This window comes from Oryctolagus cuniculus, chromosome 2 (genome assembly GCF_964237555.1).
Source record: "Oryctolagus cuniculus chromosome 2, mOryCun1.1, whole genome shotgun sequence".
Lineage (NCBI taxonomy): Eukaryota > Metazoa > Chordata > Mammalia > Lagomorpha > Leporidae > Oryctolagus > Oryctolagus cuniculus.
The window spans coordinates 83693307-83715567 of record NC_091433.1 but is presented as its reverse complement, the minus strand read 5'-3'; positions in this window follow the sequence as shown (position 1 = coordinate 83715567).

Genomic DNA, 22261 nt, shown 5'->3' with positions numbered 1-22261 from the left:
TCACATTAGGGAGCTATAAAGCTCCTGAGGCTTACTCTCATTCTTATGAACAACAAGCTGGTGAGGCATGCACGTATAGAGTGGAAAGACAGACTGGAGAAGATACTTCCAGTGTACAGGTGAAGAAACTGGAGCTCAAAGGCATGGGGGAGACAAATTCATAAATGAATCCTTACTTGGTACCTACAGTGTGCCCGGTCATGTTCTCAAAATGGTGGAGGATGCAAATAAGCTCCAGGCTGCCTGTCTAACTTAATCTTCTCCATCAATGTAGAGCCCAAAAGGCCCTGCCCCACGATGCTGCCACATCAGGCAGGTGCCCAGCAACCAAGAAACAGCTCTATTTTTGGAGAACTGACAAAAAAAATCTCTTGAGAGGAAGATGGGTTGGTTTCCATCCAAAGACCACCACACCACTGGAGACACTGCAAATTCACTTGTAATCCATCTGCCCTTGCTCTCTTCCATTACAGCTTGTCACTCACCACTTAGGCGTTGAAATGCCTGTGGAATCTAAAGAGTACCATGACAGGAGAGCAAATAAAGAGCCTTCATTGCTTGATAGGCCTCTTTCTTCCTTATAATCTTACCTTTTTATTACCTTTATTAAGCATGACGTGCACAGAGGGCCTAAGAAAGGAAAGAAGGAAACAATCTGAGTGTGGGTTTTGCAGCAGCTCTCCCTCCCCTGAGAACCAAGCTCGTACGCGTGGTTTATTACCTTCTCATGCTCCTGAGCACTGCTTAAAGCCATATAATATCTTTCAGTGCGTTAAATGAGCAGCAGCTCTCTCTAGTCTGTCAATCAACTGCATTTCCCCTCTGAATAAAGGAAGTTAGTATCTTGCCCCTCTGACAGCTCAGGAGTGCTTCTTGCTTTCTGCCAAGAATTTTTGTGGCAGGAGAAGAGAAGGCAGATGGTGTCTGGGAGTCTGGGAGGTTTGTGGGCCATTGGCATGGGGGAAGGGTAAGCCTGCACCCCCACGGTGGCACTAGATATACTGTGGTTGAAGGAATCACAGCAAGTCTAGTATTTTATCCACAGCCACAACTTGGCCAAGGCAAAAGAAGAGATGCTTCATCGAAATGATGAGGAGAAATCCAAGTAGCAATAGGTGGAAGAGCCAGAGGAGGGAGAAGGAGGGAAGAAAAAGAGACATGGCACGGGTGGAAATATTGATTTTCTTGTCCTGGACAAAGCCACTCCACCTCATGCCAAAAAGAGTGCGGTCATCTGCAGTTCAATTTATATCCAGGACGATTCACTGTATATTAAGTACTCGACTGGATTCTTGTGCTAGGAAAGTTACAAGGATGAGCTACAAGGATTTCCAACTCTCAGGATGAGATCCAGGCAGACCCTTTGGGTCTCTGCTCAGATCTTGCCTTCTCAGTGCAGGTCACCCTCATTCACTGAGACCCCCTTTTCAATACTACAACCCCCCCCCCAGAATTCTGGACACCCCTTTCCTCCACTTCATCTTCTGTTTCCATAGTACAAACTTTCTGTTCACTTACTTCACCATGTTTATTACTTATTGTTCATCTACACTCACTCATCCCACCCCAGGATAGGAATCTGTGTGAATTCTATCCTATAATGGATTTCAAGAGCCTAGAACAGTGCACATCAAAAAATACTCCATATGGGGCCGGCGCCATGGCACAGCAGGTTAATCCTCTGCCTGGTGAGCCAGCACCCCATATGGGCACCAGTTCTAGCCCCAGCTGCTTCTCTTCCAATACAGCTCTCCGCTGTGGCCTGGAAAAGCAGTAGAAGATGGTTCAAGTCCTCGGACCCCAGCACCCATGTGAGAGACAGGGAAGAAGCACTTGGTTCCTGGCTTTGGATCAGAACAGCTCAAGCCATTGCGACATTGCAACAGCTCCCATTTGGGAAGTGAACCAATGGAAGGAAGACCTTTCTCTCTGTCTCTCCCTCTCACTGTCTGTAACTCTACCTCTCAAATGAGTAAATAAAATCTTTAAAAAAAATACACTCCATATAGTCACTGAGTGAATAAATCAAGGTTTCTTTCAGATCTCAAAGGCATCCTTTACTCCTTCCTAAAGATGCTGCTGGAATTATTGAGAACGTCTAACAAGTGTGAGAATCTCTCTGACAAATGCTTCCAGAAGTGAAGGCGGCAAACCACCCACGTGCTTCCAAGGATGTCCTTTCATCTCACTGATTTTATGAGGCAACTTCATTTCCACAAACCACTAAGCCATGGTTTTACTTCCCAGTTTGTCCCTTCATCATTGTGCAGCCAGGACATCCATCAGCATGGTCCAGGTGTTTAATTCCTGAGACTGATGAAGTATCTGTTCTTTCTTGTATAGAAGTACACCCATGGTGTAATGCAGAGAAATTATACATTGAGGATACATGCTATAAAAATTTCATCAATTCTTCTGTGTGATAATAAGCATGGCTTTCAAAGGTATGTTCTAGTCTTTAACACATTATACAGTTTAATCAATAACAGGTTCCCACAGTCTGACCCCTCATAGTACCACAACTATCTGCCCCTCCCCAGGAAACCCAGGTGGATACTGAACAAGAGACAGATCCTAATCCAAACACACTCATTGACCACTACGTATTCCAAATCACTCCTACTGAACATTTCTCCCATAGGCAACCCTGTGATCTGACACATCCCAGCCCGGTTGCAAGTTCTAGAGCATTCATCCAGAAACTGTTGCACGTACCCAGATGCTCATACTTTTAAATAAATAATCTGAAGTTCCTAGATATTAAAAGGCTCACTCAAGATCCCAAAATTGGAGGCCGGCATTGTGGTATAGGGAGTAAGGCCATCACCTGCAGTGCCAGCATCTCATATGAGTGCCAGTTCCATTCCCGGCTGCTCCACTTCCCAACCAGCTCCCTGCTAATGGCTTGGGAAAGCAGTGGAGACTGGCCCAAGTGCTTAGGTCCCGGCACTCATGTGGGAGACGCAGAAGAATCACCTGGATCCTGGCTTCAGATTGGCTCAACCCTGGCTGCTGCAGCCATCTGGGGAGTGAACCAACAGTTACCTCTCTCTCTCTCTCTCTCTCTCTCTCCTCTCTGTTACTCTCACTCTGATTTTAAAATAAACAAATAAGTAAATATTTATAAAAATCCCAAAATTTGTTAACAGCAGTAGGCTTCCAACGTTGCTGGAGGATATTCCATGTGTGGCCCCACAACTTAATGTTGCAACCAATCTTCCTTTTAATGTCTATTTTTGCAAAATAAAACAAGGTGGGACAGGGGGAGAGAAAGAGAGAAGTCTTTCATCTGCTAGTTCATTTCCCAAATACATGCAACCAACTGGGGCTGAGTCAGACTGAAGTAAGGAACTGGAATTCCACCTGGGTTTCCCACATGAGTGCCAGAGACCCAAGTACTTGAGCCATCACTTGCTGCCTCCCAAGGTGCACATTAGAATGCTGGACTAGAAGGGAAGCTGGGACTTGAATCCATACACTCTGATATGGGGTGCAGGCTTCCCAAGTGGCAAGGTAACAGGATGCATCACAACCTGCCCCTGCACCACTCTTTGATGTCCAGTTTCATTTTTTCCAGGGCTCGTCCTTTCATTTGGGATGGGGTTACTACTGAGATGAGTCACTCTAGGGAAAATAGTGTTCCTGCTGGCGAATGTCCCTTATTCACTGTTTTAACTGCTTAAAAAAAAAAACCTCTATAATATTTATCCCTAACTTAACTATCAAGAATAAACAAGTGCTCTTACTAACACAATCCACCATGCTTAGATCCTGTAGCCATAAAGATACACTTGCTCTGTGCACATGCTTTTCTATATCCAAAGGAGAAAGCACACGATGAGAAAAATAACTACAATGCTCTTCATTTAAAAAGTCTCATTAGGCTGGCACCACGGCTCACTTGGCTAATCCTCCTCTGGCGGCCCCAGCACCCCGGGATTCTAGTCCCGGTTGGGGCGCCGGTTCTGTCCTGGTTGCTCCTCTTCCAGTCCAGCTCTCTGCTGTGGCCCGGGAAGGCAATGGAGGATGGCCCGAGTGCTTGGGCCCTGCACCCACATGGGAGACCAGGAAAGCACCTGGCTCCTGGTTTCGGATCGACGCAGTGCGCCAGCCCTAGCGGCCATTTGGGGGGTGAACCAACGGAAGGAAGACCTTTCTCTCTGTCTCTCTCTCTCTCACTGTCTAATTCTGCCTGTCAAAAAAGTCTCATTAAAAACCAGGTTTTTCTGCTCCATCGCCCGGGAGTGATAACATTATCCATTGGGCTTGACCTAGCTATTGGAACTCTGAAGTCTTATACCAGTATCCACCAAAGCCAACTAAAATCCTTTCCTCTCACTACTTAACCCTGTCTTCTCTTCTCTCATATATATATGTGAGTTTTGGCCATGAAATAAACCACTCAAAATGTGGTGGCTTGAAATAATAGCCAGTCAGGTCATGATTCAGCAGGCCAGGAATTTGGGCTGGTTCAGCCGGATAGTTCTGGCATGGACTCAGCTGGGCTCACTTGTGTGTCTGAAGCCAGGAACTCAGCTCCTTGGTGTTGCCTCACTACCAGCTGGGGCAGGAGAGACAACTGAGCCGCTTGCCTCTCATGCTAGAAGATGCTATGTTTTGTCACATGAGGGTTTACAGTTTCGGGATCAGCAGAGTTTCACTGTGCAAGCTCTTCTGAAGTCTGGGACTGTTTCATGTCTGTCAGTGTCCATTGGCCAAAGCAAGTCACAAGTCCAGCTCAAGAGTTGAGACTTTTTTAAAGGTTTGTTCATTTATTTGAAGGGCAGAGTGACAGAGAGAGGAAGAGACAGAGAGAGAGAAAGAGAGAGAGAGAGATTCCATCCATTGGATCACTCCCCAAATGGCCACAAAGGCCAGAACTAACCCAAATCTAAGCCAGGAGCCAGCAACTCCATCTGGGTCTCCCATATAGGTTCCAGGAACCCAAGGACTTAGATCATCTTCCACTGCTTTCCTAGGCACATTAACAGTTGGAACCTGACTCAGAAGCTAAGCAGAAGGACATGAACCCCCATGTTGATGTGGAGTGCCACGGATGCAGCTGAACCACAATGCAAGACTTACTTTTTAAAAAGAGAAAGCTACAGAGGTGGACACTTGGCTCAGGGTTAAGCCACTGCTTGGGATACCCACATCCTATACAGAAGTGCCTGGGTTTGAGTCCCAGCTTGACTCTCCCTTCAGTTTCCTGCTAAGGTGCACCCTGGGAGGCAGTAGGTGATAGTCCAAGTCATTGGGTCCCTGTTACCCACAGTGAACTCCTGGCTTCTGGTTTTGACCTGGCCCAGTCTTGGCTGTTGAGGCCATTTGGGGAATGATAAGCAGGTGAGAGATCTATCTGTGACTCTATCTCTGCATGTCCTTTTTTAAAAAGAAAATATATAGAGTCTCATTGTAAGGTAAATTCAGGGAGGGAGAGAAATTGCTGCCATTTCTTGCAAGTCTCCATCAGGATGGTATTGTGAGATGTGTAAATGCTGATATAGGAACAAGATATGAGGTATTTAGTCATCACCAAATCATCTAGCCACACTTGATCTCAAGAGAATGTTAGTGCTGGGCCTGTGGTATACACATTCATTTATTCCACATGCATTAATTGAGCACCTCCTATGTTCCAGGCCACCTTCTAGGCACCTGTGATAAAACAAAAACAGACAACCACCCTGATCTTCTTTATCTTACGATCCAGTAGGGAGCAGACAGACAACAAATTAATGTGTAACAGATCTGAGGGAGAAGTGCTATAAAGAAGACACTTAAGGGTGTGGATAATAGCAAAAGTTTGGTGTTATTTTATTAAGAGGCCGGGGGACATTGGCTACGAATATGTTGGAGGCATACTCGAAGAATGAGTCATATGGGTGTCTACAGAGGAGCATTCCAAGCAGAAGACAGAGTAAACATGAAGCTCTGAGACAGGCTCATGTCAGCCCAGCTTCCCTGAGTAACAGAAAAGAGGACAATATAGTTGGTGGAAAGGGAGGGAGGTGAGAATAGAAGATGCAAGAGAAGTCTTCTTGGAAGTGGAAGCCATGATCAGAAGTCCAAGTTTAATCTAAGTAAGAAGGGGATTCTTGGCTGGCTTAGGATAGAGATGTGGCTGGACCTTTGGGCAAAGTATGCTCTGGGAGGCTAGGGCAGAAGCAGAACAGCAGCTGGGATTCTCCTGTGGTTCTGCTCACAATGGGTCTCTGGTCTTCAGAATGCATCTCAGCTACTGAGTGTACCACTCAGCGCTAGTTTGATCCACTGTGCAGGATTGCTGGTGAATTTGGCAGGAGGACAGCCCACTTATGGCACTCAGGGATGAGGGATTGAAGGAGAAGGAGAGGTGGAGCCACATAAAACTTGCTACCAAGCCCTTTGTCTCCTTCCTTCACTCCATGGACCATGGGAAGTCTGCTGGCCGGTGAGCTGGTGCTGGTGCTGGCGTTGATGAGAGAGAATTGGAAAGGAGCCACCTCCAGTTGACAGATGACAGACAGCTCAGCATAGTTGACCTTAATCACAGGGCAGGGCCAGATCCAGCCTCTGAAGAAGCATGGGCCTCTGATGAGTGAGACAATAGTTGGGGCTAAACCTCAGGGGGAATGAATCACCAGCCTAAAGGTAGGAGCCTGTGTCTGTTGGACTGCCTTTGGCAGGGAGTTACCAAAAGACATGTTCAAGACATGTCTACTTCTCCAGGTTCAAACTGTACTTCTCTTCCCTCTCTTCCAGGTCACTGAGCCTCTTTATCTAGTAGCTCAAGTCAAGTGAAACCCAAGGAGAAGCTGAGGACTTCCCATTCTCCTGCTGACTGGGGCCAACCAAATGGTTTTCTCTCTACTCTCCCAGTTCCCCCACCCTCTACAAGGTTTCTTTTTCTCTCCCACTGTCTCCATTTCTAACAAAGGGGACCCTGAACCCAATTGCAGTCTCCAGATACAAGACAAATTTCCCTAACAGGAGGGGCAGTGATGGGCCACAAGATGGACCACCTCTTCCATCCTCTTTTCCATGTGTGACATGCAGGTACTTGGCCCTAGGCAGGGGTGGGCAGTTCAGGTTTCAAAGGCAGACTAAGTTTGGTCAAGAATATATGCCTGGGAAGCCGGCGCCGTGGTTCAATAGGCTAATCCTCCACCTTGCGGCGCCGGCACACCGGGTTCTAGTCCCGGTTGGGGCGCCGGATTCTGTCCCGGTTGCCCCTCTTCCAGGCCAGCTCTCTGCTGTGGCCAGGGAGTGCAGTGGAGGATGGCCCAGGTGCTTGGGCCCTGCACCCCATGGGAGACCAGGAAAAGCACCTGGCTCCTGGCTCCTGCCAGGATCAGCGCGGTGCGCCGGCTGCAGCGGCGGCCATTGGAGGGTGAACCAACGGCAAAGGAAGACCTTTCTCTCTCTGTCTCTCTCTCTCACTGTCCACTCTGCCTGTCAAAAAAAAAAAAAAAAAAAAAAAAAAGAATATATGCCTGGGAGACTGAGAATCTTAACTTGAACCCTACCTATACCACTTATTAGCAATGTAACCTTGGGCAAATTATTTATCACTAAGCCTCAGCAATACATTCCTAAAATTGTAATAGTAGTACTTATCCCATAGAGTTGTCAGGTGGATAAAATGAGAAATGACATATAATGTGCTTTTGCCATGGTGTCTGACATATGGTAAGGAATGAGAGATATTATTGTTACCATTACCATTCTTTTATGAAGGAGGAAGGCTGGTACTCGGCTACTTGTGTATATAATACAAGAAACGAGGTGTTGCACAGACAGAGAATATCAGCTAGCAAGTACAAGCAGCATCAAAGTGAGTTTTCTGGTTGGGGAGGGGGTTAGTGAGGTTGACTTCTCCTTGTTAAATTCATTTTAAAATAATATAAAAGCTTACGTGGTGCTGTGATACCAAACATCATCCCAACAACCACAGCCTTTCTGTGCCTGCCCTGTAGAAACCCATGAACCCAGAATGGGCAGGGGTAGCAGGTGGCATTGGAAGAAGCTTCACAAGCTCCCACTGCGGTGACTCAGGCCGTCTTATCCCGTCCCCTTGCAGCCTTCTCTGATTCTCCCCAGGTGAGCAGAAATGCCACCACTCATTAAAGCAAATGTCTCGGGCTCCTTTTAAGATACAGCTTACAAAATGATCCTCCACGATTTGCCTCTGATGGTCAAATTAGACAGTCTGAAGCTTAAAATAAAAAGCCAAAAGGACATGAGGGCAGAAAACTAAAGAAATAAGGAAGTCATGACGCTGAGTTCAGGGACATTTGTCTTCCTGAGGCCTCCTTTACTGTAATTCACGCTGCTGGGGGGAAACTCTGAAAGAAGCTATCAGGCTACCTAGCTTCCAGTCCAGCTCCTCCTGCTAGATGTTGGGGGCTGTAGGCTTCCGGTTCCCTCATCCTTAAAAAGCGAAAGTATGGGCAGGTGCATGGCTTAGCAATTAAGATGTCTGCATCCCATATTAAGAGTACCAGTGCTCAGTCAGTACCCACTCTGCCTCCTGATTTGAGCTTTCTGTTATTGTAGACCCTGAGACGCAACAAGTGAGAGCTCCAGTAATTAAGTTCCTGTTACCCTTGCAAGAGACATAAATTGAGTTCCCAGCTCCCTGCTTTGGCCCAGCCCAGCCTCAGCCAGGTTGGAACCAGAGGATAAAAGAACTCTCTCGCTCTCTTTCTCCATGCCTCTCAATCTTGTCTAAAAAAGAGAAAATATTTTTGTTGTCAACATTTGTCAAGTTGGACTTGCAACGATCTGTTCTAGACCCACCTGGGGAGATTGTTTAGCTATGCAGAACGTCAGACCCACGGACACTATGTGGTGTTGGATACCATGGTATCTGTGTTTGTAAGAATTTTCACAGCCAAGTTTGAGAACCACCAGCCTAGGAGATTTCTGAGACACATAACTGCTCTCATTCTAACTAGCCATGCTCCTCACCCAGAGGAAGGCATTAATGAGATTTGTTTCTCCTGTCGGGGTATTTGCAAGCTAAACGAGGTCCCTCCATGTCAGCAATAGGAGGCATAATTGTAAATGTAGCTATCATCAAAGGCATCCTTAGCAGCCACAGATCTGTCTCCCTGCTGTTCTGTCCTAGCCATGACGTCCCCTGGGCCACAGCTCTAACCCACAAACACTTGGCCAGCTCCGGCAGCCACTGTTGCCAACATAACTCTAGACCAGCTCTTAATAAACGCTGACCACACACACACAGCTAAGGTTCATGGGTGGCTGTCTGTTTCAGTCCCTAGCATGTATTATTTTCCTAACCATCCAAACAATCCTGTGAAGTACGTACCATTTTGTCCTCCATTTGACCATGACAAGAAGATTCAGTTATGTGTCCACAATCACCCAACCAAAAAGAGGAGAAGCCAGAACCTGAACCTTCGTCCCAAGAGCAGGTACTTTTATATTCCCATACATCACCTAATCTCTCTCCAGTGGGGAAATTTTAGACCTCAGTTTAGACAGAGAGTTTTACAGGGTCACTCATCTCTAACTTCATCTGTGAGACAAGGAGAGTTGAATTCACAGGTCTCAATGGCCTTACAAGTCATTGCAATGGAACAAAATGGGGGCCTCTCCTTCCCCGGGGCTAGTGGATCTCTGTGAATGTTCTGGAAAATGCAGAGTGTCCTGGGAGCAGAAGGCACAGAGAACCCCTGGTGTCTCGATGGCCTGTAGCCATCAAGACAGGCCCACAACCAGCAGAACTGCTCTGTGCAGGGCAGGGAGAGACACTCATGCAGTAAGTAGATTCAGCACTTTAGTCAGGAGATCTGATAGAGCGACTGAGAATCCAGAGGCTCACCAGCCCCTCTCTCGGTACCCACAGACCAACCATTCCTTCAACGTTATCTACACCAGAATAACACAAAACACACACCAGAATGGCATTCAGTGTCATCCCGCTCTCTACCTGAGCTGCGTTCAATGTGTTTCAATCAGTTATACAGAGAATTCAGAACAAAGCAAAGTTCAGCCACAGTTGTGTAAACCTGATGTATGTGGCTAACCGGAGCATGAAAGATTGTAACTGCCTAAACAAAGACAGGATGAAACTGTGCTCCATCTCTGAGCCTGTACCCAGTAATGCTTCTATTAATCACCATTATCATTAGAGTTACCCTTCTCAGCATCACATAATCAATTCAGCAACTGTTTCCCTTGGTGATGTCTCCTTATTACGAGATGGTATTAATGGTATCCGAGCTGATTTTCTGCTCCTATTGCTGAACAGCTGTGTGGGAGTAAATATCCCTCCGTGCAACACCAGCTCAGGCTGCCGGGGCTCAGGAAATCGATCCAGATGTGAACAGCAGGATCCGAGGGCAGCTGCCATGTGGAATACAATAGGGTCCTGCTAAACACAGGGATCCAAGGCGGACATTTGGCTTAGTGGTTTAGAAGCCCGTGTCCCACATGGGGATGCCTGGGTTAGATACTTGCCTCTGGCGCCTCACTCCAGCTTCCAGCTAATGCAGACCCCAAACAGCAGTGGTGATAGTCCAGGTAATTGAATTTCTGCCACTCGTGTGGGAAACCTGGATTGAGTTCCCAACTTCTGATTTCAGGCTTCGCTCAGCCTCACCCATTGTGGTTATTTGGGGGAGTGAACCAGTCAATGGGAATTCTCTCTCTTGCTCTGTCTCTCTCGCTCTCTCTCTTCCTGTCCCTCTTTCTCTCTCTCTCCTTTTTCTCTATGCTTCTCACATAAATATATAAAATTTTGAATAAATAAACAGTCTCAAAGATGAGCAGTTTTAAACATTCTGAGACATCTTTCAGACACAATCAGTCATCTAGGAGTTAAACACTTGAGTTGTGCTTTTTTGGTTGCTCTATCTAGGTCAGAAACATCCATTGAACAAACTTTTGTCTGGCTCTCTCTCAAAACAAACAAACAAACAAAAAAATCCAACCACTACCAAGAGAATGAGCACAAAGATTCCCCAAACATCTGATTAAAAACTATAACTATCCTAAATTTCTATTGTGGTTATTGGAGAACAAAGCTGTCTCAGCACTTTGATTTTTTTTTTAAGTACATTTCAAAGCACTTTAGTTTGTGACTTCTGCAAATTAGAGCTCTCACACTTTTTTCCCCAGACAGACAGAGGCAATTACATTCCAAAGCAACAGCTATTTCTGTCCCTCCCTTTAGTCTCCAACTGGCTGGAGAAAGTGCCAGTAGACCTGTTGATTTGTATCTCTTTTAGTTGCTTTTTATCAGTTCCACCGCCTCTGGGCATTACAAACTGTGTTTATTTTAGTTGATTTTGTTTTAAAGACAGCACTGAGTTAAGACTCAGGACTCTCTTTTTTTCTTTTTTTTTTTAAGCTTTATTTTAGAAAGGCAAAGTTGGGGGTGAGGGATGAAGAGAGAGGGAGGGAGGGAGGGAGGGAGAGAGAGAGAGAGAGAGAGATCTTCCCTCTGCTGGTTCACTCCTCAAGTAGCTACCACGGCCAGAGCTAGGCCAGGCTGAAGTCCAGAGCCTATTAGCAGGGAGCGGGATGGGAAGTGGAGCAGCTGCGACTTGCACCTGTGTTCTTATGGGATACCAGGGTCAGAGGCAGTGGCCCAACCAGCTGCACCACAACACCAGCCTCTGTCCTTTTTTTAACTACTGTTTGTTGAGGGGTCACTGCAGAGATTACCCAGGTTACTGTTTCTTTACCTATTAAAATGGGGATAAAGGTTGGTCTTCCTCTGCTCCTGAGATGAGTAGCACTGAGGTACATAGCAGAGGCACTTGGGCTGTGAGCAACACCATGAGCTTTTGTAGGCACACAATGAGGGTGTGTAAGGGAGGAAGCACTGAGGGAGGTCATCTGCCATGCCACCAGGAATTTCAGCAAAGTGTCCTGGAGCCCACTATACCCCAGTGAAGAATTAAGGAAGTGCATCAACCAACTTTTTGTCACTATAACAAAATACCTATGAGAAGCTACTTCGAAGGAAGGAGGTTAATTTTGTCTCATAGTTTTGAAGGTTCCCGGGCTGAGACGAAATGACCCCATGGTCCAGCATTTGATGATGGCATTGAGACACAGGGACAGTGACAGAGAGATCTTCCACCCCTTGGTTCACTCCACAAATGTCTACAACAGCCGGGACTGGGTCAAGCCAAAACCAGAACCCCAAAACTTAATCTGGGTCTCCCATGTCGCAGGAGCCCAAGTACCTGGACCATCATATGCTGCCTCCCGAGGTGCACACCAGCAGAAAGCTGAAATCAGGAATAGAAGCAGGACTCAAAACAATGGGCTCTGATACAGGATGTGCCTGTTTCAAGTGGCATCTTAATCATTGTGCTGAGAGCCTACTCCTGATGACAACATTTCCGCTGAGTCCTAAGATAACAGAAAGCACCACAAAGCAAACGGAAGTGTAGAGCACAGTGGGGAAAAATCACAAAGCAAGCCAGGAAGCAGAGAGAGTGCTGGGCCAGCAGGCTTTTATCACTCAGCCTCTCACAAGAACTACCTTCCAAGGGCACACCCCCTAGTGACCAAAGAAGGACCTCCCCCCCACCTCCTGAGCAACATAATTAGAGTAAATTTACATTCTCTTGGTGATTTATTTATGACTTTGGAGATTAAATGTTTGCATGAGTTTGGAAGCCAAGTCTTGTTCCAACCATTGAAGGCAGGCAGTAAAGCTGTGCTCAGAGATTTTTTTCCATATGAATGCAATTTGCTTCAAAGGTACAGCAATGAAAAGTTGTACCCAATCTAAATACTGTCATCGTAAGATGTGTTAGGCAAATATTGGTGCATCCCTACATTTAAATATTATGGAGTCATTGAATTAAGGGTTTCAAAGATTTTACAATGTTATTGGAGAAGTTTCAAGCTAAGGTTTGGTTCTGTTTGGTTTGTTAGATTTGGATATTTGGAAAAAAGTAAGATTAGAAATCATTCAATCCAAATTTTTCCAAAATTTTACACATCCACACATAGACGTAATCATCCTGTGTGTCTAAAACATGTGGGTGTGTTTAGAAGCAGGGAGATTAAGAGAAAGATTAAAAGGAGAGAAAAGGAATGAGAGAAATACATCAAAAATGTGAGCAATTGCTTTTTACTTGATGGGCTATTGGGTGATTTATATTCCTCTATGTTTGTCTACATTCTCCAATTTTTTAATAAGAACATTTGTTACTTTTATAATCAAGAAAAATGGATATTATTTAAAAAGCTAATTTGTATGTGAAACTATTAAAATTTCATTTGAAAATAGTTTTATCATGAAGGAAATGCCTATAAAATGAAACTGGTATAAATTCTTATGACTGCAACTCTGTACGAATGTGATAAATGAAAGAAGGTAAATATACTCAAATAGTAACATTAGTTATTTCTGAATGACAGGATTGAGGTGCTTTTTAATTTTTTTCCTGAAACGTTTCTGAATTAGAACAGACCAAACAACAAAATATTTTTTTAAGAGCTAAAAAAAAAAAAAATAGGGGCCGGCGCCGCGGCTCACTAGGCTAATCCTCCGCCTAGCAGTGCCGGCACACCGGGTTCTAGTCCCGGTTGGGGCGCCGGATTCTGTCCCAGTTGCCCCTCTTCCAGGCCAGCTCTCTGCTGTGGCCCGGGAGTGCAGTGGAGGATGGCCCAATGCTTGGGCCCTGCACCCCATGGGAGACCAGGAAAAGCACCTGGCTCCTGGCTCCTGCCATCGGATCAGCGCAGGGCGCCGGCCGCAGCGCGCCAGCCGCGGCGGCCATTGGAGGGTGAACCAACGGCAAAAGGAAGACCTTTCTCTCTGTCTCTCTCTCTCACTGTCCACTCTGCCTGTCAAAAAAAAAAAAATAGGAACACTCATATGGACAAAAATGGACTTTTAAAAAAATTTCAATACAGTTTGTCTATGCAGTTATATGAAGTCCCTCCTCATAGATATAATACGTATATTCTAATACATGAGATGGGGGAACATCTTTCTGTATAATGCCACAAGGCCAAACAAAATAATTCTGTAGTCCTAAAGAATAACCAGAGCTAACAGTGACCCAAACACCCATCCCACAAGCCTGCCCCTCCATTCACCCTTCATGCCTGGGAAATGCAGGCTGGCACCCCTCTGCTTCACAGATGAGAGAAACTAGTTGAGATCAACAAATAAGAACTGGATTGCTCAGAAGTGTTGCTCAAGATCCATCACCAATGATTCCCGTCTCTTAATATTTCTTCATACAAATGGGGTGGAAAGTCACACTGTGATTAATTAAACACATGATTCCAGATGAGACAAACACCACTTCTTGGCTGTGAGAAATGGTGCAGAGTGGAACAAACATTTCAAGAAATAAAATTTTTTTAAATAATTAAATCCTGAGGATGGTGAATCATTTCCCACACATTGCACTAGTTTTTCCAACCTGTAATCCGTGCCATATAACCACATACATTTGTTTTTTTGTTTGTTTGTTTGTTTGTTTTTGACAGGCAGAGTGGATAGTGAGAGAGAGAGAGAGTCTTCCTTTTGCCGTTGGTTCATCCTCCAATGGCCGCCGCGGCCAGCGTGCTGTAGCCAGCGCACCGCGCCGATCCAAAGGCAGAAGCCAGGTGCTTCTCCTGGTCTCCCATGGGGTGCAGGGCCCAAGCACTTGGGCCATCCTCCACTGCACTTCCTGGCCACAGCAGAGAGCTGGCCTGGAAGAGGGGCAACCAGAACAGAATCCGGTGCCCCAACCAGGACTAGAACCCGGTGTGCCAGTTCCCCAAGGCGGAGGATTAGCCTAGTGAGCCGCGGCGCCGGCCATACATTTGTATCTAAATAGCAAACTTTAGAAAATTGAATTTTAACTTAAATAAGCATTTTGACCCTATTTTGCAGCACAGAAATGTGGGCAATTAAAAAAAATAAAGTCTTCAGGTTTCACCCACATCCTGCCTGTAACCTGTAACAAAGGATTTGGACTCACTCATTTCCTGTCTTCCCAACCCCAGCTCAGTGCGTGCCTTGCTCTTTGCGGACTTGGTGTCTCCCTGTCTTTCTGAGCACAGAAAAGACTGATCACTCCATATGCGACTGGAGTTGCTTTCTACCCAAAGCATATGTGTTTAATCAACTTTAATACCCCTGCAGTCCAGAGGAAGTGAAAAACTCGGGGCTGGGAATAATTATCATTTCCATTTCATTAGCAAGGTGTCCTGGTGTGCCAGAGGGGCGGGGCTCTCCCCATCACTCTGCTAAGGGCTGCTGGCAGCTTAGAGAGCCGTCCACAATGAAACTCTCACTTTTCCAACTCTCTCTCACTGTCTGCTTACCCCTCCCTAAGCTTCTCCCCTTACCTTGAGGTCGCAGCATCTACGGTGATGAATGAAGAAAGTGGCTGATCTTTCTTCTCTTCTTCAAGGTGTCTTTAACATTACTCTTCATTCACAGAGAAGAATGCAAATCTGTTGCATGTACAAGCCAGTGGAAAGTTCGTGGGTTGCAGGCCATGTGGATAAGGAAGTCCCCAGAGAACACCAGGAACGCCATCAGCCCGACCAGCCAATCATGCTTGTGATAGAAAGGCTGGGTGCTCTGGGCCCACGTTGCTCTCCCTCTAGGGAAACCATTTTCTGGAGTGCCCCAGACAACTGCAGAAGGCAGTAAGGGGGACCAGCGCTGTGGCGTAGTGGGTAAAGCCACTGCCTGCAGTGCTGGCATCCCACATGGGTGCTGGTTTGAGTCCTGGTTGCTCCACTTCCCATCCAGCTCCCTGCTAATGTGCCTGGGAAAACAGTAGAAGATGGTGCAAGTGCTTGGGATCCTGCTACCACATGGGAGACCCAGAAGAAGCTCCGGCTCCTGGCTTCGTATCAGTTAGGGCCATTTGGGGAGTGAACCAGCAGATGGAAGATCTCTCTCTCTCTCTCTCTCTGTCTCTCTGTATCTCTCCCTGCATCTCTAACTCTGCCTTTCAAATAAATCCTAAAAAAAGGCGCTGAGGACCTGAGTTGCTGTCTGGGATCGCTTCTAACCAAGCAAACTATGCAAGCGATGACTTCTCTGAGTCTAGCTTTCCCCTTTTTAGAAATTCCCGCTCCTGACATGGTTGTGAAGAGCAACGGACACGTTTGTGAAGACACTTTGTACACCAGGAAGCACTAGAATGATAACTAGGAATTAGCATAAAGCAGTATTGAAGTTGCCAAAAGCTAAAATTTCCCAAACTATGTGTGATGGGAGAAAATGCACCCTTTCTTATGCTATAAATGAACAGAAATAAAATGTGCCCTTGATCAATACATATCAAAAAGTCTTCAAAGTCTAAATACCCTTGGACCTCAAAATCTCACTGTTGTGCTATAATTTAATTTTCACTCACAACATATCAGAATAAAAATGAACAAGAATTACTTTGTCCAAAAGTCTTTTCCTGTCCTTCAAATGTCATGGTATCACCCAATCCAATACTTGTTGTAGTAATTCCCACTTTGAGGATGCTGCCAATGACATCTGGGTTCTCCTAATCTTACAAAAAATTAAGAAATGACATGATTTTTAAAGTTACCTATGATTTTTTCATTCACACATATGTATAATGATCAGTAAAATGATCATATGCAAATGTGTGTATACATGTACACAGAAAATGTAATAGCAAGAGAGTAAAGGCTGGATATGGCAATAGAATGAATTTTGTCTTTTCAATTTGGAAAGTTGTAGTTTTGAATTTGCTTTGCAAAAAGCACATTTGTTTTTGCTTTTTTTAATTATTTATTTATTTATTTGAAAGGCAGAGTTACAGAGAGGCAGAGGCAGAGAGAGGTCTTCCATCCAGTGGTTTACTCCCCAGTGGGCCACAAAGGCTAGAGCTGCACCGATCCGAAGCCAGGAGCCAGGAGCTTCTTTTGGGTCTCCCATGCGCATGCAGAGACCCAAGGACTTGGGTCATCTCCCACTGATTTCCCAGGCCATACGGGAGAGCTGGATCTGAAGTGGAGCAGCTGGGACTCGAATCAATGCCCATATGGGATGCCAGCACTGCAGGCAGTGGCTTTACACGCTATGCCTCAGCAGCAACCCTTGTGTTGTTTTTTGTTTGTTTGCTTGTTTGTTTTTGACAGGCAGAGTGGACAGTGAGAGAGAGAGACAGAGAGAAAGGTCTTCCTTTTTTTTTCCCGTTGGTTCACCCCGCAATGGCCACTGCAGCTGGTGCACCGCGCTGATCCGAAGGCAGGAGCCAGGTGCTTCTCCTGGTCTCCCATGCAGGTGCAGGGCCCAAGCACTTGGGCCATCCTCCACTGCCTTCCCGGGTCACAGCAGAGAGCTGGCCTGGAAGAGGGGAAACCGGAACAGAATCCGGTGCCCTGACCCGGACTAGAACCCGATGTGCCGGCGCTGCAAGGCAGAGGATTAGCCTACTGAGCCGCGATGCTGGCCATCCCCTTGTGTTGTTTTAAAAAGCCGCTTTTGGGGTCCAGAATTGCGGTGTAGCAGGTAAAGCTGCTGACGGCAATGCCAGCATCCCAGATGGGCACTGTTTCAAGTCCTGGCTGCTCCATCTCCGATCCAGCTCCCTGCTGATGTTCCTGGGAAAGCAGCAGAAGATGTCCCAAGTTCTTAGGCCCCTGAACCCACATGGGAGACCCAGAAACAGATCCCAGCTCCTAGCTGCAGTCTGGCCCAGACCTAGCCCTTGCAGCCATTTAGAGAGTGAACCAGCAAATAGATGTCTCTCTTTCTCTCTCTCTCTCTCTCTCTCTCTAACTGCTGCTTTCAAATAAATAAAATAAATCTCTTTAAAAATCATATAAAAAGTAAATTAGATTGTAATTTGATAACTTTAAAAAGTCACTTTTAATTTAAAATATACTATAAATCATTGCAAGATTAATAATCCATGTAATACTAACAACAACCACTAGGATGTGAGTGGGAGTGATATAGGAGTGATACAGGGAGTGCATTTTGGTACAAGAAAATAGTAGGAGTCAAGGTTTAACGTTCAGAAAGAGAATAACATATCTATCATAAAACAGAGGAAAAGTTCTGATAGAGTAGTTATGATAATAACATCGATATAAAGGATAGAAGCAGAACAGAGACAAACTTTAAACAAGCTTTACTTTATCCTATCAGCCACATTGGCAGTTGTTGAGCCCAAATGATCAATTTTTAAGTCTTTGTGGCTGATCTACTTGAAAGTTACAGTAGGATGCGAGCGATGTAGGGACATAAGAGTAAAATACAGGAGCCAGTGCTGTGGCATAGTAGGTAAACCCACTGCGTGCAGTGCCAGTATCCCATATGGATGCCAGTTCAAGTCCCGGCTGTTCCACTTCCAATCCAGCTCTCCGCTATGGCCTGGGAAAGCAGTGGAAGATGGTCCAAGTGCTTGGGCCCCTGCTCCTGTGTGGGAGACTGGGATGAAGCTCCTGGCTCCTGACTTCAGATAAGAGCAGCTCCAGCCATTGTGTTCAATTAGAGAGTGAACCAGCAGATGGAAGACCTCGCTCTCTCCCTTTCAAATAAATAAATAAATCTTTAGAAAGAGAAGGGGAGGGGAGGGCAGGGGAGGGGAGGGGAGGGGAGGGGAGGGGATGGTGCAGACCAGTGGCTCCAAGACCTGACAGAGCACCAGCAACATTCATGTGAGTTTCATATAGATAGATAGATAGATAGATAGATAGATAGATAGATAAAGATTTATTTATTAATTGTGAAAGACAGAGTTACACAGAGAGGGACAGAGAGAGACAGACCTAACATCCACTGGTTCACTTTCCAAATGGCCACAGAGACCAGCACTTGGCCAGGCTAAATCCAGGAGCTTCATTAGGGTCTCCTATGTCAGTGGCAGGGGCCCATGCACTTAGGCCGTCTTCTGCTGCTTTTCCCAGGCCATTAGCAGGAAGCTGGATTGGAAGTAGAGCTGCCGGGACAGGAACCAACACCTATATGGGATGCGCTGTCACAGGCAGCTGCTTCACTGGCTTTGGTACATCTCTGGTCCCCAACGTGACTTTATAAAATGCATATTGCCATGTCCTACCTCAGATCCCTCCCAATCAGAACCACTGAAGATGAGTCCAGAAATCTACACGCCCCTAGGTGATTCTGGGCAGCCAGTCTGGCCTATTCTGTATATCCCAAACTGGAAACTTCTAATTTGGCTGGTTTCTGCACATGCACCTTGGCACTATTGCTGAAATCCTCCTCTCCTCCCCATCTTCACCCATTTTTTTTTTTTTTTTGACAGGCAGAGTGGACAGTGAGAGAGAGAGACAGAGAGAAAGGTCTTCCTTTGCCGTTGGTTCACCCTCCAATGGCCGCCGCAGCCAGCGCGCTGTGGCTGGCGCATTGCACTGATCCGAAGCCAGGAGCCAGGTGCTTTTCCTGGTCTCCCATGGGGTGCAGGGCCCAAGCACCTGGGCCATCCTCCACTGCACTCCCTGGCCACAGCAGAGAGCTGGCCTGGAAGAGGGGCAACCGGGACAGAATCCGGCGCCCCGACCGGGACTAGAACGCGGTGTGCCAGCACCGCAAGGCGGAGGATTAGCCTATTGAGCCACGGTGCCGGCCCATCTTCACCCATTGTAGCTACAGATTCCTACCCCTCACTTGCAAACTGCCATGGAGAGGCAGCACTTTGGGTGAACACAGTATTGCTTCAGGTATCAGTGAAACGAGGGAAAACTCAAATTTTCAGTTCACAAAACAACCACCATGCTGGCTGCCTCTTTGCTGGGTGGAGGAAGAAAATGCATTAGCAGGGAGCTGGATTGGAAGTGGAGCAGCCAGGTATTGATCCGGTGCCCACGTGGGATGCCAGCCTCGCAGGTAGCAGCTTTACCTGCTACAACACAATGCTGGCCCATTGACAAACACATTTCTACCTGAAATAAGAAAGTCTTTCCAAAATCCTCATAGTTCACATTTGCATAGTGCCATGAAGAAATGACAGTCTAAAGATAAAGATCTCAAGTTGATTCCCTGCTGGCTGGCTGCAGTCCTTGGACATGTTTTGTTTGGTCACCACACAGTTTTTTTTAAATTGTGCTAATATCTTAAAATGCCATGTAAACACCCAGATTTCTGGTGTGTCTCCTGGAAGTCAGGAGACCTGGGGTCCCTGGGCTCCCTCCTGCTGGCTTCAGTTGTCTGAGCTGAATAGACTCTTTCTCTGCTAGGCAAGTCATGTGTTCTCCAATTTATCGCGTCTCCCGCCCCTCCAGATGGCCTCGTATGAAGCTTGTTAACTTCTCGGTCCCTGAGGCATCTGAGTTGGCCGCCCGTGCTAAACAAGGGGAGCTCTGTACAAATCAATACACAGGATTGGAAAAATATCCTGAGCAGACCAAAAAACATGGGGTGTTAAACCTAAGAGATGTTTTAGAACAAAGAGGAAACTAAGCCCACAAAGAAAAGCAGCAGGGACTAAAAGACATGAAACCTACGGTTAGGAAATTTAGATCTAATCCCAGCTTTGCCATTGAGCTGGAATGCGTCCACCCATGGCACAGAATGTCTCTGTGCACTGTGTCCTCACCGGGGACCTGAGGGAAGGAAGCAGATGTCAGGATATCCTAGGAGTCAGATAGCAGTCAGCAAGCCACAACTCCGGGTCACACCTAGCCTGCAGGCTGGTTTTGCATTGCCCACTAACTAGATATTGTATTTACAGTTTTACATGGTTCTGGAGGGAAAAAAATCAAATGAAAAGCAGTATTTAGTGATATAGGAGAAGTGTATGAAATCCTAATTTCAGCAACCATAAATAAGGTTTCCTTGTAACACAGCCATTTACATATTGTCTCTGAGTCTTCAGAGATACAACAGCAAAGCTGAGTAGCTACAACATGCTAGAGGGCCCATAAGCCAAAAACATTAGCTAAGACATCCTAATAAGATGCTCGCTTATGTTTATATTAAACCTTCTTTCTAAGATAATTTGAAGACTCCAGGAGATTATTCCAGTATCCTGCATCCCCCTGCCCATATGCACTTTCATTTTCCACAGTTTCAGTTACCCATGATCAACTGCAGTCCACAAACTTTCAGCGGAAACCTCCAGAAGTAAACAAATTATACAACATCAACCTGAGTTGTGTGATGAACTCTTGCACCATCCACTGCATCCCATCCAGAAACTGAATTATCCCCTTGTTCAGTGTATTCATGCTGTATTTCCTACCCTACCACTAGTCACTTAATATTTACCTTAGGGGCCAGCTCTGTGGCATAGCTGGTAAAGCCGCCATCTATAGCACCGGCATCCTGTATGGGCGCTGGTTAGAGTCCCGGCTGCTCCGCTTCCAATCCAGCTCTCTGCTATGGCCTGGGAAAGCAGTAGAAGATGGCTCAAGTCCTTGTGTCCCTGCACTGATGTGGGAGACACAGAAGAAGCTGCTGACTCCTGGGTCCTGGCTTTGGATCAGCTCAGCTCCGGCCACTGTGGCCATTTGGGGAGTGAACCAGCAGATGGAAGACACCTCTCTCTCTCTCATTCTGCCTCTCTGTAACTCTGCCTTTTAAATAAATAAATATTTTTTTTAATCTGCCTTGATTATCAGATAAACTGACAGGAAATTTGAGTGTTTGTGTTTATGTAGCATTTATTTTATTTCATGTCCCCAAAACACAAGAGTCGTGATGCTGTCAATTCGTATGTGCCAAAGAGAAGCCATCAAAGTGCATTTTATAGATGAAAAGGTTAACATTCCTGACTTAAAATGGAAAGAAAAAGAATCATCGGTTGAGATCGCTAAGATCTACAGTAAGAACAAATTTCTATCCATGAAATTTTGATGAAGTTTTGCTAAAGTTTTGCTGCCCTAGCTCAACCTGCAAAAGTGATAGCTACAGTGCATGATAAGGCCTTGTTTAATATGCAAAAGGCATTAAATGTGTATATGTGTGTTAGGAATAAAACAGTATGTATATATAATAAATGTATATATTTATGTATAAATATAAAACACACACACACACATATATATATATGGTTGGATATTACCTGTGATTTCAGGCATTCACTGTGGGGTGGGGTGTCTTGGAATGTATCCTACTCAGAAGGAGGACTGTTTGACAAGCATTGACACATGCCTTTTTGCCATGGAAATAATAATAGTGACGACCATTTATGGAACACATATTATGTTCAGGGCACTTCCTGTGTGTTATCTCATTAAAAGTCTCTGCATGCTTTTGGTAGGTTTCATCATCCCCTTTTATAAGTAAACCAAAGGATAGGAAATTTAAGTAATATCCCCAAAATCAAACAGCTTGTAAATG